The following is a 19,661-nucleotide window of genomic DNA, read 5'->3' as shown; positions in this document are numbered from 1 at the left end:
TCTGGTTCCAACTCCCCCTGGATTTCGTATTCTGCAGTGAGGACCATCTCATTCATTTTGGCGTCACTTTGACAGCGAATAACTTTACATCTCAAATCAAAGTTTTATTTGCCATTTGTAAGGCACAAAAGAATGTGTACACATACATAGGAATTGTACTGCATCACCCTTAGAGTCAAGAAAGAAAGTGCACCAGTGCTTACTAGCCATTTATACTAAATATCCCCTATTTATTTGAATTTGCCATTAGTCTCACTGCTGCTGGATAAAAGCTGTTATAAAAACGTGTTCTGTGTGTGATGATACTGTCTGCTCTTGTATGTCTCAGGCTATAGGATTTGTATCTGGGCCTCAATAGTGAATGCGCTGGATGATGAATGTCACTAAGTATGGACTGAGCTTTCTTCTTACAGCGCTCTATATGCAGTGTTGTTATGGGTGGGAGGTTAGTCCCAATGATTCTCTCTGCAGTCTTTATAATTGTTTGGAGAGACTTCTTCTCTGCCTGTGTAGCATTTCCAAGCCACACGATGATGCCATATGTCAAGACACTCTCTATGAGTCCTCTATAGGCATGAGTAAGAGAGCACACCCCAAGCCCAGCCTTCTTTAAAAGCCTGATAAAATAAAGGCGTTTTTGAGCTTTCTTCACTGTGGTAACAGTGTTTGTAGTCCAGCTCAAGTTAGATGTCAAATGCAGGCCAAGGAATTTATGGCTATCGGCCCTCTCCACCACAGTACCCTTGATGGTGAGAGGCTGCAGAGGAGGGGTTTTCTTCCTAAAATCTATGACAAGCTCCCTGGTCTTGTCTATGTTGAGGAACAGGTCATTTTCCTCTCCATAGTCAATTATGTCATTGACCAGCTCCCCGTACCCTGTCTCGTCTGAGGACCCATCCACACTACTATGTTTTAGTTTAGAAACAGAGACCTTTTGCTACGTTTGCACGTCCTGTCCAGACTAAAACAGCAAAAACAAAGACCTAAAACAGAGAAGTTTAGAAACGCTGCCGACCCTGTTTTGAGTTTTGTATGTCCGGAGGGCGTTTTAGTGTAGACGGGTCAAAACGGAGGACTTTAGAAACGATGACGCAGAGGCTCACGCTCGGCTCTCTGATTGGGTGTCATCAGTCATGGCGTATCCTTCCCTGATTCATCAGCCACCCATCACATGACCCGCCCCCGGAAGAAAACATACAACAACAGCCTGGACTACCAGTTACGTTAGTGACTGCAACATGGATAACGAATTACAAGCGTTACTGACTTTGATGTCTTTGCTAGCAGCTGTTGTGCAAGTAAACTCTGCATTTTATAATGCTATAACTACGTACATGCACTGGAGGCAAGCTATTATTCAAGCGATCTGTGACAATTCCAACACAGTCTCATGAAAGTGCGTATCTATACCACGAATGTCATTTCTCGTGCCATTTATACGCCAAAACATTTTTTTGCGTGCATATGCTACGCACTGAAAACCCCTTGGGTAGGTTTAGGGGGAGGGGGGGTGGGGAGTGCGTGCGTATTACACGCCATAAAGTGCGTATCATATGCACGCGAAAACTGCGTATCATATAGACGCAAAAAGCATTTTTGGCGTATAAATGCCACGAGAAATGACATTCGTGGTATAGATACGCACTTTCATGAGATCGGGCTGGACAATTCACGTGTGCAGCGGCGGTATCGACCGTACATGGAGCGTCTCTCTTCGCAGAGGTAACTTAGCTACTTTCTTCTTCGTCAAATCTGAGGATAGTCAATCTGTTTCCCGTTTACACCGGCACGCGCATGCCCAGTGCTGGTGAATGGTCACGTGATCCGCGTTTTCAGTCGTTTTAATGTGGACGGAGATCAATTATAATACGTAGCTAAAACGCTGGTGTGGACGGAGATCGTATTCGTTTTAATTCTCCGTTTTTTTTCAACTAAAATGCAATATGTGGATGGGGCCTGAGACGTTTAAAGACTCCATTTGTCCATTGTTTATTTCTAAAGAAACACGACAATGTACAAATGGCTCTTCTTTGCAAATGGCAAATGGACCTTGTATCTTACGTTATGGCCCCGTAGAAGCCGTTTTTGTAAAAATAGGCTAACGATTGCGTCATAACACTCGACTCTCTGTCGCACATTAGAGAAATTACCGTATAGACAGGAGGAGAAGCTCGCGGGCAATCGGGGGGACGTGGAGGCATAAAGTCAAGGGAGAAGCCCATAGAGTCATAAAGTTGCTCCTGCTGCTCATGGACAGCTAATACTCACACTCTCCGGCTCTCAAGGTGATGATACACAGGGCAACTTTTTGAGCAATGTTGCTGGGCAATCTTGCCAAGCAATTGTTGCTTGGGCACTTTCCCATTGAAAATGGGCAATACATTTCTATCTGGATAATTTAGATCAGCCGTGGGCCCTGTGTCTCATCTGGTTGCCCTTTGATGGCAACATTGCCCAGCAAAATTGCTCAAAAAGTTGCTTTGTGTATCATCACCTTGAGATTCGGAAGGGAATGATTCAGATTCCTCTTGGCACAGCTACTAGAAGATGTACACCTGTCAGACAGGTTTTTCACGTCACATCTCCGTAGTCAAGCTCAGTTTGAGTCTGCGCAGTCGCTCAGCCATCAGGAAGAGATGCCTCTGTGAGATGTCTATGTGCCTCGGATACTCTCCCAAAAACTAAAACAGCTGTTTGGTTTTGATCATCATCTCTATCGCGGTGTGTCGTGACATCATCTCATACAAAAGAAGCTGGCTAGGCGCCAACCAATAAAACGACTCCTTTCCCCTTATTATTAGTTTTTTAAATGTTAAAAATGTGTAAAATAATCTCACAGTGCTTCTGTGAACGTGACGCACCTGAATGGAATATTGCAGGACTAGATATTTGAATAAGGAAACATTACAGATGCTATTAATATTTGACTAAAGCAGCAAGTTTATGCAAATATTTCCAAAAAGAGAATGAAAGCAGGCTCTGAGATATAAAGTATAAGAATAAATATTTTCTACTAAAACGTGCAGGACTTTACATTCTGCAAATGAAAACTGAGGTTTCTTTTCAAAAGCATTTAAAAGTCAAAAGCTGAATATTTTCTCTCTGCCTTTCTTCCTTCAATGTCAGTGAACTCTTCATAAAATCATTGTTTGGAGTGCAGTCTGCTTTATGTAACAGTAACCCTTTTCAGTTAAACTTTTTAATGAAAAATGCATAATCTACTTTATGAGTAAAACAGGAAACATTAGCTATACAGTAAGAACAGTCCTTTTGTGATTTGACACGTAAACATGAGACAATTTTGTTACACCTTTTGCATACTGCATGCAATGATAAGCATATCATCAACAGCCCATGTGTTATCAGACTCAATTTGCCTGTCTGTCTCTGCCCATCCGAAAATTATGACAAAATTTGAATAATTCTGGCATTTCCTTCTTTCAGCACAAACAAACAACCTACTCAACAGGTAAGAAGGATATTTTCTATCTCTGTTTTATGATCAGTTTTTATTACTTACCGTGTAACTAACATACTGTTTGTAGGCCTATAAGCAACATATCTGATTGCATTTCCTGTCATTGTTTGGTTGTTGATGCGATACGCATTTACAGTGCATGCAGAATTATATAGGCACATTTAACCAATTCCAAACCACATTAATCTCAATAACTACTATTAATTTTGTATTTAAAAATGTATAAGTGATATATAATTTTTCATGGAGGCTGGAAATGAAAAACGCCTATTCAGGTGTGCATAATTATTAGGCACATTTTTTTTTTTACAGATAAAATAAGCCAAAAAAGAGATTTAACTCAGACTGAAAAGTCAAAACGGTAACGCTTTAGATTACAGCCCGGAAAGTAATTAAAGTTATTTTACAGTGTAACGTTCGGTAATTATAGTGTACCTATGACGTACTTACAATATAAGTATAATGGAACAATATTTTAAGTTTGGGGAATGAAGGTGTAACAACCAGGAGAATTAAACAATTATTTATACTGTAAGTATTAAAGAACTACAGGGTGCTTATTATTATGATATAACAATCTTACATTTGTGAGCAATTTAGCAAGAACATACCTTTTTGAAATAATGGTGAACCAGTACATACTGTATAGGCTTTTAAAAAATTACAGGGTACATATCTATGCATTTATAAAGTTATCTTTTTAACAAAAGTGCACTGAAAATGAAAACTATTGCAACTTTTGCTTAAATATTGGGGAAAGATACTCTTGTTCCATGTAGTTACAGGGTAAGTACAATAAAAATGCATACACACAATCTTATATCACTGACTCGGAAACCTTTATTTATTATACAAGCACCACTTACCCTGTAACCACATGAAACCGGATTCATTTCCCAGTATATTTAAAAAAAATTGCAATAGTCTTAGCTTTTCTTGCCTTGAAACATGTTAGCCCAAACTTAAACATCTGCACTTTTGCTATAAAAAAAAAAAAAAAAAAATATATATATATATATATATATATATATATATATATATATATATATTCTTTTTAAATGCATAAATATGTACCCTGTCATTTTTAAAAAGCCTATACAGTATGTATTGCCTTGGTACACAATTATTACAAAAAGGTGTATGTTCTCGCTAAATTGCTCCCAAATGTAAGATTGTTGTATCGTAATAGTAGAATAAGTACCCCTTAGTTCTATAATACTTACAGTATACATATTTTTTTAATTCTCCTGGTTGTTACCCCTTTATTCCCCAAACTTTACATATTGTTTCCTTATACTTACATGTAAGTACTTTATAGGTACACAATAATTACAGAAAGTTACACTGTAAATTCCTCTTAATTACACAGTACTTTCCGGGCTGTAATCTAAAGCGTCACCGTCAAAACTTATTAAATGCCTATGAGAAGGATGCAGTACTAATGCAATACTAGAAATTGCAGTTAAGGCATGACGATTGGACAGTGAAATGCTCATTAGGTCAGCAGGGTCAGACAAAAACAGGTGGAGAAGAAAAGACACGTTAACTGCAACAGAATTAAGAATTAAAGTGAACAATTAGGTGTGAAACCATCAGAAACCCTTTAGTATCCAGCACCACCTTTTTCCAGGACTGCAACTTATACCTGGAGTCTCCAGAAGAGCAAGATATCAGGATCTCAGAGACTTAGGTTAGGTAAAGAATCCTTAAAAATGAGAAAAGAAAAAAAAAAGAATCACAAGCTGAAGTGTATAGTAAAATACATGAAGATTTTTTTTATAGGCTTTATAGACATACAGATTGAGAGTGACTCTTGATGGACCAGCATCACATCCTATTGTATCACTGTTTGAAGAATTCATCTTCCAGAATCTGCCCATAAGTTTTGGGAGTTAATTTTTAGTCCATCTCCTGAAGTCCGTTTTGCAGAGATGGGCTAAAAAGTTAACTCCCAAAATTACTGGCAGATTCTGGAAGATGAATTTGACTTTACTACTATGTTTATCTTCAGTCAAGAATGCAGTTTATGTAAAAGCTGAATATTTTTAATCTTTAAATAATGTTGTTTTCTCAAGTCAGCATTCAGATGAAGGACATACTGTACTGAAGGTGTTTTAAAAAAGAACACAAGTAATTATTAAGGCATTTTGATTTCTCAAATTCTCATTTTTCTTTCATCAGATCACAAGAACGAGATTCAGACCATTTGATAAAATATCAGATTCTGGTTTACAATATGTCAAACATTGCTCTGGTATTTCTGTCTGCCCTGCTCATTAACTGGGGTGAGTATTAAACCATGATTATATCATATGTTGCTGAGCAAATTTGCAAAAGAAAAAGGAAAAAAACAGCTGTTTTGCATGTGAAATTGTACAGTGTTTTTTTATGTTAATGACATTTATAGCATTAATGCATAGCATAAACATGTATAGCACAAGTTCAATGATTTTATCATTAAGGTCCTCAAAAGGTGGATGTCAATAATGTCCATATATTAAAGTTCATATTTCACGTAACGCATAAGGGAAGATGCCCCTCTTAAAGGGATACTCCACCAGTTTTTCTTATTAAACTATGTTATTCCCTTAACTAAGACGAGTTGATACATACCTCTCTCGTCTCAGTGCGTGCACTATATCGCTCTGTATTGCCGCAAAACTATGTTAGCACTTAGCTTAGCCCATGCATTAAATATGGGCCAAGCAGAGAAGCGACCAAACACTTCCACGTTTTCCCTATGTAAACACAGTTACTCGAGTAGTGTAACTTGACCTGGGCTGGTGACACAAAATAAACCGTTGCGCTTTTCTAAGCGTTTAAAATTGATGACTATATTGTATGGCGGAATACCATAACAAGTGCTTTTGAGCACTTCGACTTGGCGCAATAATATCTTCACTCGTGAAAAGTCCTCTTACCGGCTCCCGCTTCCTCTCCCCCTCCCTCTGACATTTCCGTCAATACAACCAACGTGACATGCGCCGGTAGTAGTAGTTCGAGCGGAGTTGACGAAGTAACAGGTTGTTGGAAGCTAGTTTGTGTACAATAATGGTTAAAGCGTGCATCGTAAAGGGTTGTGAAAATAAGGAGAATGTACATAGTGCTGTCATTTTTCACCGAATTCCAACACACCACATACAGCGGAGAGGTTAGCTGCTTTGAACAAGAATCCCAAAACACCATTGATGACTCTGAAGAAGTGGCGTGTTTGCTCCGAACATTTCACAAAGGAGGACTATACCTGCACAGGAACACGCCTAAAGGATGAGGCTACACCAACAATATTCAGATCACTTACAGAAAGCCCGTGGTCTTTCGCCAGCTCCGGTCTGTTCTGGATCATATCTTTCTTGCCTCTCACGGTCCATAAGAGCTAATTCCTCCTCCTCCTCCGTGTACTCGGGTTCAAACAGATATGGCTCTGGGTCTTCTACAAAGAAGTCATAATCATCTACAAAGTCCGCCATTGCAAATGATCTGCAGTTTGCTAATAGCACAGGTAGTAAAAGTCACGTTGGTTGTATTGACGGAAATGTCAGAGGGAGGGGGAGAGGAAGCGGGAGCCGGTAAGAGGACTTTTCACGAGTGAAGATATTATTGCGCCAAGTCGAAGTGCTCAAAAGCACTTGTTATGGTATTCCGCCATACAATATAGTCATCAATTTTAAACGCTTAGAAAAGTGCAACGGTTTATTTTGTGTCACCAGCCCAGGTCAAGTTACACTACTCGAGTAACTGTGTTTACATAGGGAAAACGTGGAAGTGTTTGGTCGCTTCTCTGCTTGGCCCATATTTAATGCATGGGCTAAGCTAAGTGCTAACATAGTTTTGCGGCAATACAGAGCGATATAGTGCACGCACTGAGACGAGAGAGGTATGTATCAACTCGTCTTAGTTAAGGGAATAACATAGTTTATTAAGAAAAACTGGTGGAGTATCCCTTTAAAGCATTACTTTACCCAAAAAATTTCATTTATATCATCATTTACTCATCCTCATGTCGTTCCAAACCCGTAAGACCTTTGTTCATCTTCAATACACAAATGAAGATCTTTTTGATGAAACCTGAGTGATTTCTGTCCCTCCATTGACAGCGACGCAACTACCACTTTGACGCTTCAAAAAGTTCATAAAGAGATCGTAAAACTAATCCATATGAATTGAGCGGTTTAGTCCAAATTTTCTGAAGAGACTCGATCGCTTTATATGATGAACAGATTGAATTTAGGCTTTTTGTGCATGTTTTGCCTGTAAAAATTTAAATGTATTTTTTTATGTTAATGACATTTTCTGTGTAACTAAGATACAGATTGCTTATATTGCGCATAGTACTAAAACGATTCAATCAAGTTGATTTTAAAATTATTTTATCATTACCACAACTGATGTGTGCATTGATGAATGTTGATAAATCTAAATTAAATCTGTTCAGCGTATAAAGCGATTGAGTCTCTTCAGAAAATTTGGACTAAACCGCTCAATTCATATAGATTAGTTTTACGATCTCTTTATGAACTTTTTGAAGCGTCACAGTGGTAGTTGCATCGCTGTCAATGGAGGGACAGAAATCACTAAGATTTCATTAAGAAGATCTTCATTTGTGTTCTGAAGATGAACAAAGGTCTTACAGGTTATATGACGGTTCGCAATGAATGACGTCATTAAGTTTGATATTATTTAAGTTGAAATTACTAGTACAGCCAATTTGAATTATACTTAAAAATGTAAGGCATCAACTGAAGTAATCTTTTTAAGTTGAAATAGGTGGGTTTATTTTTACTGCATATCTAAAGATGTATCAAGTTCTCATATTTAAACTTATTCATTATTTTATTATGTACATAAAATACTGTATGTTCTCCCCGTTTTTCCAGTAAATTCTGAAAACTGATATTTCTCCTCAGCATTTCCTCCTTCAACTGCTGTGGGTCGACTAAGAAAATTCTACATAATAAACAGAAAAATGATTAGACCAACTGCTGAGAAAGAATGCAGAATAAACTACACTGGCCTCGTCACAGTCTATGACCAACAGGACAATATGGAACTATCTCAGATCACAATGAAAAACTTTTCTAGTGGCTGGATTGGTACTTGTCGTGCAGGAATTGGCACTTGTGCAGGAATTCGCAGTAAGAAATGGTCAAACGGTGATGATGTCACATTTAACAGAAATCTTACAGGATATACTGGGACAATAAGCTGTGCTGCTATGAAAACTAATGGAGACTGGGAATATCTTCTATGTAGCAACAAAACACACTTTATGTGTTATGAACAAGGTAATAAAATATAACCTTATAAATATTTAATTTTACAATTAATTAAAACAATCTAACTTTCTTGCAGCTACAGGTGTTGGACGATCCTACATGTTAATCCCTGAAAACAAAACCTGGTTTGAGGCTCAGCGGTACTGTAGAGGGAATCACACTGATCTAGTCAGTATCAGAGATGATGAGGAAAATGAACAAGTGATGAAGGCAGGAGAACAGTATAACAATTCCTTCTGGATCGGCTTGCTGGAGGACGCGGTGGGATGGGCTGATGGAGGACAATCTGATTACAGAAACTGGGATCTCTCTAGACTTAACACCAATCAAAAATATCCTGAAGCTTACATGTTTCCAAGTGGGAAATGGTTTGGTAGTACTGGTGGTGCCTACCTTCCTCTATGCTATAGTAAGACAACACAACACTTTTTTTTAAATTCAAATCAGTTCTGGTCTAGCATCGCATGCTTTTGTAATTCAAAGTGAAAATATTTACCTCTTTTTTTGTATACTTTTTGTCAGAAAGCTTCATTCATGTCAGTGAGACGAAAATGTCCTGGGAGGACGCTCTGGATTACTGCGACAATCACCCGAATACAACTGGACTCCTGACCATCCAGTCTGAGAACGATCAGATAGAAACGGAGCGAGAGCTAAAAAGAAGGAATATCTCCGGGCCAGTTTGGGTGGGACTCAGACAGAGTCGACTCTTCGGATTCTGGATGTGGATCAACGGGCTTCATGTGGGAAACTGGAGCAACTGGAAAGGGGGAAGTCAACCAGGAGGGATTTCCCTTTACTGCGGTGCCATAGAGAAGGTGGACGGTCAATACAAATTGTGTGATAAAGGCTGTACAAGTAAATATACAGTTTTATGTGAGGGGAAGTAATATAGGCCCTTTCGGTTTATCATGCAGTTTTCATTTCTCTGCCTCCTAAACAAGAGGAAGAAATGCTCATGTGTTCAACAGTAAACAGCTCTATCTTCATGTCTTGTATAATAAAGCTCATAAAGCTAATGCTATCCTTAGTGGTCCTGTTGCATATTTGATTTTTATGTTTATCTTGTTTATTTGATCATTTACGTAGTTTTATTAAGTAAACCTTTATGTCTCATACTAAAAATGAATAAGTTGTTCATAAATGCATATTATATCATTGAGTTGATAGCGTTTGTTCTTGTACTAACAATAGAGAACTGTATTGTATTTTAATTCATTGGCTATTTAAGACTCAGTAAATCATAGAATGTATTTTTAGGATAGAATTTAAGGTTAAGAGGTTTTATAAAATGCAATCAGAAAATGGTTGAAGAAACTTGGCTTGTAAATCAAAAATGTGATTTTAAAACACATTTTTTTCTATGGATGGATCTACATTGAAATATGGACATGTTAACAGCATCTAAAACATGAACCCATTTATGTATAAAGAGACGTACAAAATGTTTAAGAATTTTTGAAGTTCAGTGAATATTGAATTCAAGGGATTTTTCATTTTAATGGTATAATAAATTAGATTGATGGTTAACACATTAACATATTTTGATGTAGATTTTCAAACACTGTTCATTACATTACACTGTAAAATCGTTTTTCTTACATTTACTTGTTGAGCTTTGATGATAAATTTGCCATTAAAAAGGTCTTTCTGAGACAAAGTTCCTCTTCTGATAAATGAGAGTTTAAGATTGTGGACAATTTCAGTCAGAGGATTTGTAAAGATGTGTAAAATGTTATATTTTAAATGATGTCAACATGATATTGTGTAGATCTCAGTCTCTAAAACATACAGAAATTCATGGTACACGCACATCACAAATGCAAAATATTGCACTTGAATCACATTACACCACATTACAGCACAAAAAGCGACATTATACATCAGTGTCACACTTTTCGATGCTTTATTAAGTTAGAAAAAACGCTGTAGGGAGAGAAGTTGGGCATATGTGATGCTGGTCTGTGTGACAGAAACCCTAAATCACATAATGCAGACTCAGCGCTGCACTTATTGACAATCCTATATCGCGCTGAGGCTGTGGGAAAGATGCACTTTGATCGCTGTGATTAAATAACACGAGCAACACAGTTTACAACCAGCCCAAGTCTCCTGTGTGAGCAAATACAGAAGCATCAGTCATGTAGAGAACAAACTCGGCCAGCGTCTGTGATCCATCACAACTCTGAACTCTGATCCAGACCCTTTCATGAGCTTCGCTTTATTCTGTCTCTAAATCACAGCAGGACAGTGACTATCTCAACACGCCTTCCTCTGTAGTTCCCAATGGGCACAACATCCTAAAAACACTTAAAATGAATTATGAGCACTGATATCATTTAATGCATAGCCCAGAAGGTTTATATTATAATTCTGGAGTGAGCTATCTATAGCATTCAGAATCATCTTAATGACCGAATAACAGCCTATCACTAGAAACTACCCTAAACATTTATAAACAAGCCAGTTTCATATTTTTAAGAGCATGTTGAAATATACACTCACACTCAAAAAAATGACTCTTTGGTTGAACATGATTTAATCATGGACAGTGGTTCCACGTGATTGATTCAAGTTATTCGAGTATGACTGAATCAGGTTATTTGGACAAGACTGAATCAAGTTATTTGGACACGACTGAATCAGGTTATTTGGACAAGACTGAATCAAGTTATTTGGAAATGATTAAATCAAGTTATTTGGACATGATTAAATCAAGTTATTTGGACGAGTCTAATTTTAATTGCGTTTACTCACTTCGCTTAAGTTCATCCAACATGAAGTTTTTTGGTTGAGATAACATGGTTCCATCATGTGGAACCACTGTCCATGCTTGAATCATGTTCAGCCAAAGAGTTATTTATTTGTGTCTATTTAATAGACACACAGAGTTAAAATAACATACAATCAACCTAAATATAGCTTTTCTTTTAATACATACGATGTTGGCAGTCTAAAAATGGTACTGATTGCATCACTAGCAAACCCATTGGAGTTGCTTTTAAAGCAACTTGAATTCTTAGCATGTCCTCCACCGAAGCACATGCGACACTTTATCACAATGGTAACTCACCCATAAACACCTACATATAAGAAAGTCGTTTAAAATACCAACATAATAGAAAATTAAACATTAACAAGTCTCCCTATTTTCTCATCTTGCTTACATTTTTTATTTTTATCAAAGAACACTGGTACATTGCAATTACGACAGACCAGGAGGGTATTCTTAAGTATTTATTGAGACACAACATTTACTTCACATAACATTTTCAGGCATAAAACAAAATAAGTGGGCTTTATAGTAAAAAATAAATAAAATAACATTAAAACAATATTATCAGACTTTTTCACCAAATAAGTGAAAACTGCACAAACAAGGAAATATGCTTGTTTAAAATTTCCTTTTTTTTAAATGGTAAAAATGTGTAAATATAAAATAATATTATTATAATAAAATATCTGAAACAAAGAGTGGACCATTTTTAAGTAAAATGTTTCCTCTAGATTCAACAGCACTTTATGAATGAACTTTGAGAAGTTAGTGTACTCTAAATAAGGGCATAAATAAGTGCAAAAAACAGCAGCAGTGCACTGACCAAGACTTGGTAGACATCACCACCTCATCTTCAATCAAAACATCCAGTGAGTTTAAAGACACCGTTCCTCCTCAACAGCAATGATGGTGACTGCTGCACCTGGTCAAACTCCTTACATTTCTCCTTACAAACCCCTTTTTCTAAATGCATTGAAAGAAAAAAAAGAAAGTGTTAGTGCATGTCACCAAGTGTAACAAGTTTATCGGTTGAATGTTCTAGAGCTTAAAAAAAAATGTCATTAATAAAATGTAATTTGGCATCAGTCGGTTCTTTATTACAAAGTAGAAAGTAAAGTGGTGCTTAAAAGGGATAGTTCACCCCAAAATAAAAATTCTGTCATCATCATTTACTCACTATCACATCACACCAAACAAGAATCTTGTTCAGCTTTGGAACAAATTATTATTATTATTTTTTATATATATATATGTCATGGACAATCCATCAAAAGTCTATAGACAATCAATATTTAGCTTCAAGAAGTACATAAAGATATCTAATCCATATGAATAAAGCCGTTTTATACAAGCCTTCCAATGGATAAAATATGACAAAGTATGAAATATATTATTTATTTATTTTTCTTAAGATTAACAAAATTATGGTTTTGGAACATTCTAATTGAATTTTTTTCATTCTAAAAATATTGCATTTCTTCAAAGCTTTTTTTTGTGCCATTTGTGCTGCAAGACATCTCTAAAACTGAACGATGTACAAACAATATATTTAAATAACTGGTCATAATATGTGACAATTTACATCTCGTACAACACTAAAAACAATCAGTTTGTTCAATGTGAATTTTACTTACTTCGTTTTAGGGGGGGTGCTAGGGTGTGGTTACAGTTACATGGTTACAGTTATGTTGTTCTGGATGAACACTATACTGTATATATAATTATCATAGGATTGGCAAAGGAGAAAAAAGGCAGTTAAATATAAATGAACCATGATGAGCAACACATTTGTTACTGTATTTATTATTCTTTGTTAATAAAAATACAGCTGTTCGTTGTTTGTTCATATTACTTCACAGTGCATTAGGCTAACTAATGTTAACAAATATAACTTTTAATTGTAATAAGGCTACTAGTAAATAGTGAAATTAACATTACCAAAGATTAATAAATGCTATTTATATATAAAGATTAAGAAGTGCAGTTTATGAATAGTTAATATTAACTAGTTTGTTGTTATAGATTTGTTATACACCGATTCAGATCTCTTTTGAAGAGACAGATGTTGGACAGATCAGTTATTTTAACCATTCATAAAAGTAAATCGGTTCAAATGAGTCATTAGTTCGCGAATCGGACGTGCCATTAGCTGACACACACGGCACGCGTTGTGTGATTATCCCAGCAGATAAGGACATCGCACAAGATTTGTCTCAACTCTCAACACAGAAAACATTTAATCACTGGATAGGTTTTTTGTTTATTGAAAATGTGGTTTATGTCAGCTGAATGTGCGGAAAGCTTTTCAGAGAGGATAGGGCAATTTTAGTAGGCTGCAATTCACACCCAGCGGTAATTCAGGAAAAAAAATCTCCACGTGAAACTTTGGTCTTTTGATCTTTTACTATCGTGTCACTTCTCAATAGATTTTGATTAATATGCGCGATAGAGGGAGAGCAAGGCAGTTTGAATACAGTGAGAGTGCGCGCGCGCGCGACCGGCTCTCTCTATATTTATATATATATATATATATATATATATGCTCGACTTCTTTCAGCGCCCTGTCACGAGCGCAGCATAACAAAGCGGTAGCTAACCTTAATTGAATCAAGCAAACAACTAGATGTTGTTTTTGCTCCAACAAAGCTTGATTTACCTCGAATTTCACATAAGATTCCTTCACGTTCTGAGTTTCCATCAGACTCGCGTGGTAGCCAGGTGTCTCATCCAATGGCGATTCTGACGCAAGTGCTAAGATTCCGATTGGCCAAGAGAAAAAGTACTAAGATTCCGATTGGCCCAGAGAAATGTCAATTATAAGAATTATCCAATAAGTTTCGCAATTCTAGCCTACACCCCCCCACCCCACCCCCCAAAAAACTCTCCGGTTCTACGCGATTCACGTGAATGACCCAAATGACCAAGAAAACGGCGATTATCGCCGAAAAGCGACAAGTTTGCAGGTCTGCGAGACTTCGGCTGCTTTAGTAAACTTAATAAGCATCACATGGATATGCTAGATAAAATTGACAAAAAAAAACAGGTCATAAAACGATTAACAAAAAGTTTAAACATTGTAATGTAGTGAATGGGTGGGATTGCGTTAAGTTAACTTACCTGTTGTTTACGTGGTGTGAATGACGGTTAGAGATGTGGAAGATGGTCCGTCTATCAGCCGTCTCTGTTTTAAAATAATAATAAAAAATGCCGGAACTTGTTTGTCCGTGTCCAACTGTGAGAAAGCACACAAAATATTTATTAATTTCCCACTGACAAACTGTGGCGTAAAACGCATATTTAACACTTGCCGCTGATAAGTTAACTGTCTTTGATGTAAGTTAACTTAGCTAGCTGCTAATGGCGCGTTGGCTCCGCTTCTTTGCTAGCTAACGTTAACGTTACGTACATTAGCGTTACTGGGATGGTTAACCTTCAGATAGAGAAGTACGACAATAAGACATAAAACGTTCAAATGTGATTTAAATGGGGATAAAGAAGTTCGAAATGCTTACCTGTTATTTTTCTTGACCGTTAGCCGTCCTGCTGTGACCCGTGGAGTGATGTGAGCGCGCAGTGGGGGATGGGCGGCTGGGCAAACGACTGCCTGCCTGAGAGAAAATGCGCGGTTCTTTTTTTTTTTTTGCTTCTTGTGAAACACTCCTGGATAATATTTTGCCATTAGAAAAAGTAGTTAAGGCTTAATGTATGCTTAATATGAAATAGATTTACGTATTTACTATTGTTTATGTTTTTATTTGATTAGCTTTTAGTTTAGTTATAAAATAAAACAGCATAATAAAATGAGCCCTTTATATGCTATAGCCTACAAACGTAATTTCTCAGAGAAAATTATTTAAAAGAAATTAGAAATCATGGAGTAAGTTAAGACATTTTTATATATATATTTTGTGGTCAGGCATAGACGTAAGATATCAGATTAAATTAATTGCTGAGTTACTTGATTGGAACGTGTTCTATTAAAATGAAAACATCAAGTTAAGTCAAAGAGTAACCGTTTCAAGTCAGTTTAACATGATGCAATAGTGTTTGAACATTAAACCTGATACAATGGTGTTAAATCAAAATGAATGGTTTAAACAAAGTGAACAACATCAAAAATTCATTTTTTTGAGTGCACCTAAAGGATTATTAGGAGCACCTGTTCAATTTCTCATGAATGCAATTATCTAATCAACCAATCACATGGCAGTTGCTTCAATGCATTTAGGGGTGTGGTCCTGGTCAAGACAATCTCCTGAACTCCAAACTGAATGTCAGAATGGGAAAGAAAGGTGATTTAAGCAATTTTGAGCGTGGCATGGTTGTTGGTGCCAGACGGGCCGGTCTGAGTATTTCACAATCTGCTCAGTTACTGGGATTTTCACGCACAACCATTTCTAGGGTTTACAAAGAATGGTGTGAAAAGGGAAAAACATCCAGTATGCGGCAGTCCTGTGGGCGAAAATGCCTTGTTGATGCTAGAGGTCAGAGGAGAATGGGCCGACTGATTCAAGCTGATAGAAGAGCAACTTTGACTGAAATAACCACTCGTTACAACCGAGGTATGCAGCAAAGCATTTGTGAAGCCACAACACGCACAACCTTGAGGCGGATGGGCTACAACAGCAGAAGACCCCACCGGGTACCACTCATCTCCCCTACAAATAGGAAAAAGAGGCTACAATTTGCAAGAGCTCACCAAAATTGGACAGTTGAAGACTGGAAAAATGTTGCCTGGTCTGATGAGTCTCGATTTCTGTTGAGACATTCAGATGTTAGAGTCAGTTTGGCGTAAACAGAATGAGAACATGGAACCATCATGCCTTGTTACCACTGTGCAGGCTGGTGGTGGTGGTGTAATGGTGTGGGGGATGTTTTTTTGGCACACTTTAGGCCCCTTAGTGCCAATTGGGCATCGTTTAAATGCCACGGCCTAACTGAGCATTGTTTCTGACCATGTCCATCCCTTTATGGCCAGCATGTACCCATCCTCTGATGGCTACTTCCAGCAGGATAATGCACCATGTCACAAAGCTCGAATCATTTCAAATTGGTTTCTTGAACATGACAATGAGTTCACTGTACTAAAATGGCCCCCACAGTCACCAGATCTCAACCCAATAGAGCATCTTTGGGATGTGGTGGAACGGGAGCTTCGTGCCCTGGATGTGCATCCCACAAATCTCCATCAACTGCAAGATGATATCATATCAATATGGCCTAACATTTCTAAAGAATGCTTTCAGCACCTTGTTGAATCATTGCCACGTAGAATTAAGGCAGTTCTGAAGGCGAAAGGGGGTCAAACACAGTATTAGTATGGTGTTCCTAATAATCCTTTAGGCGAGTGTAAAAGCATGCAATATTTGGGATTCTAAGGTTGCTTTAAAAAAATCAATTCAAATATACAACTAGTTTTTAATAGCCATCAATAGAGATGAGAAAATGCTTTTTGTCAACATAATGGTGTAGTTACAACATCTGCGAGCAGGGGCTAAGTAAGACACGCTAACCATCCAAACACAGACAATTTATGTATTATAACATGTCTGATCAGAATAATCTGAATGACTGCAGTCATTACTTTTATGCATTACTATGTATTGATTCTGAGGATGATCAGATATAGAGAGATGTACAAAAGAGGAATTCATTCTTTCTTTCTTTTTTTTTATTTACCCAACAAACGGTCCCACTTTATTAGGTGTCTTTAACTACTATGTACTTACATTTAAATTAATCATTTGATACAATGCACTTATTGTGTACATATATGTATACGTACGTTTTTACATTGTACTTATATATTTTAAAAAAATACTGTAATTAATTTCTGTGTGTTTTTACATCTAATTACAATGTCCCAAACTTGTACAGTATCCATCTCAATAGTGTTTTGCAATACATCATGGACACAATAAGTACATTGTACTTTTTTTTAAATGTAAGAATACAAGTTAAAGACAAAATATAGGCCTATATCAGATACCAAATATGAAGTATTACCAAAAAATGTTCTAAGTATGTTTTGCCAACGTTATCGCACGACCAATTCGTCCAATCAGTGAGTACGAGGTGGCTAATTCGTACGAATTCGTAGGATTTGTCTAAACCCCAGTGACGGGTAGGTTTAGTCGTGGGGTAATGTGTACGATTTAGCAAAAATCATTAGAATTCGTACGAAGATATTTTGTATTAAATCTGAGAGCTGTCTCACTCCTCCATAGACTTCTTAAGGGATTGAAACTGGCCGGCCCAAAAAGTTATTAAAGACATCGTTAAAATAGTCCGAGTGACTACAGCGGCTCAACCTTAAGTTTATCAAGCGACGAGAATACTTTTTGTGCGCAAAAAAAATAAAAAAAATAACAACTTTATTCAACTATTTAATTCCTTCTCTGTGGGCCTCGAGTGAGTTCACGTAGTGTAACAGCGCAGCGCTTCTGTGTTGTACGTCACACGCAGGCTCACTATTGGCTGACGCTGGTCATGTGTGTGTACAACCTAGAACCTGTTGCGCAGTTTCACTACGCAGGGTTGCCAACTCTCACGCATCTGGCGTGACACTCACGCTTTCAGCATCAATCACGCAAGAAATGTCACGCCAAAATCCATTTTTCTCCCCTCTCGATCCGTTAGTTTTCTGTTGATGACTAAACCACAGCGTATTAATGACAGGAGAGGAGTTTAAGGCCCGCAGCTGTAACATCTGCATACAACATCGTTCTCACAGTATTCTCTGATCGTTGATTCGCTGAAAACCTTGCACCTGATACGTCAGTTGCGTGTGAAAAGTTCACAGGTTCGGAGTCGGAGCCCACTGATGCACGTTTGAAAGTTTGAATGACATTGACAATCAAGGTAAGCAGATAATAAAATGGTGTGCCTTGTCACTAGTGTCGTAGCCTTGCCTTATCAGTCTGTGTGCCGAGAGTACAGACGTCAACTATAGTTGCAAACGTCTGACATGCATTATGTGGGCTAGCTAATTGCTCAATAAAAATAGGCTTATGGTACAAATTACGTTTTGGCAAATCGGGCAAGTGGCATTTTAAAATTCCCCAAATTATCAAAGGTTGTCCAGATTGTGTTGAGCCTGCCACACTCACATGCGGATGCTGAGCGAACCTTTTCAGTTATTGGCCTGACACCACAGACTGGCACTTCATGGCACCCTGTGATGGGAAGTTCGGATCATTTTACTGACTCGCTTGTTCGATCTCATTCATTAAAATGAACGAATCTTTTTTCGAGTCATTTCGTTCATTTAAAGGGCTTTAAATGTTATACTTTTAACAGCCAAATTCCCCGAACACATCCACGTACGCAGTCTTTATCATATTTTGAATTAAGAAATCATTATAATGCAGTCAAAAATAATTTACAGGGAACATAAATAATTACTTTACCTTCCGAGTCTTTCGTTCATTTGTCACGTGACAGACACAATGAACGGATTGCAGAGGCAGTGAAGCCGGCCAAACTGTGGGGTATAACAGGCCTAATTTTTGAAACTGGTGTGTTGTGGTTTTCTGGGGAGGTGGAGTAACTATTATGTGTCCCTTTTGTTTTGAGATTTCTTATTGTTTAGATGTTGTTGTTTTACATGTTTGTTATTTGTTATTTAATCACCATATCTTTATTTTTTTTATAGTGCAATCAATAAATGAATTGTACATTTTGAAAAAAATGTTTCCATTCCATTTTTTGTTGTTGTTGCATAAATCAGGGTTTATACTAAGTAAACAAGGACTGACATTTTTAAAATTAGGGTTAGGGTTACCAAAAAATGTCTGCGGGCGCACGCTGAAATTTTACAGTCTCACTCCAGCCAAAGTCCCAAAGTTGGCAACCCTACGTGAACTCACTCGAGGCCCACAGAGAAGGAAATGAATAGTTGGATAAAGTCGTTATTTTTGTTTGTTTTTGCGCACAAAAAGTATTCTCGTCGCTTGATAAACTTAAGGTTGAGCCACTGTAGTCACTCGGACTATTTTAACGATGTCTTTCATAACTTTTCTGGGCCGGCCAGTTTCGATCCCTTAGAAGCCTATGGAGGGGTGATCCAGCTCTCAGATTTAATCAAAAATATCTTAATTTGTGTCCCGAAGATGAACGAAAGTCTTACGGG

At 37.3% G+C, this 19,661-nt stretch overlaps 1 long non-coding RNA gene across 1 annotated transcript; it reads left to right on the top strand.

Annotated features, from left to right (window-relative positions):
• The first annotated feature begins 3,372 nt into the window (after positions 1 to 3,372).
• On the top strand, positions 3,373 to 8,519 carry LOC130080061 (uncharacterized). Its single transcript, XR_008806648.1, has 3 exons — positions 3,373 to 3,469; positions 5,660 to 5,763; positions 8,386 to 8,519. It is a non-coding gene; the product is annotated as an uncharacterized LOC130080061 (long non-coding RNA).
• Positions 8,520 to 19,661: the final 11,142 nt, after the last annotated feature.

The sequence above is a fragment of the Rhinichthys klamathensis genome, unplaced genomic scaffold (genome assembly GCF_029890125.1).
Source record: "Rhinichthys klamathensis goyatoka isolate OS25496 unplaced genomic scaffold, OSU_Roscu_1.1 h1tg000029l_1, whole genome shotgun sequence".
NCBI lineage: Eukaryota > Metazoa > Chordata > Actinopteri > Cypriniformes > Leuciscidae > Rhinichthys > Rhinichthys klamathensis.
Note: the sequence above shows the minus strand (reverse complement) of the source record. Positions and strands in the feature narration are given on the sequence as shown.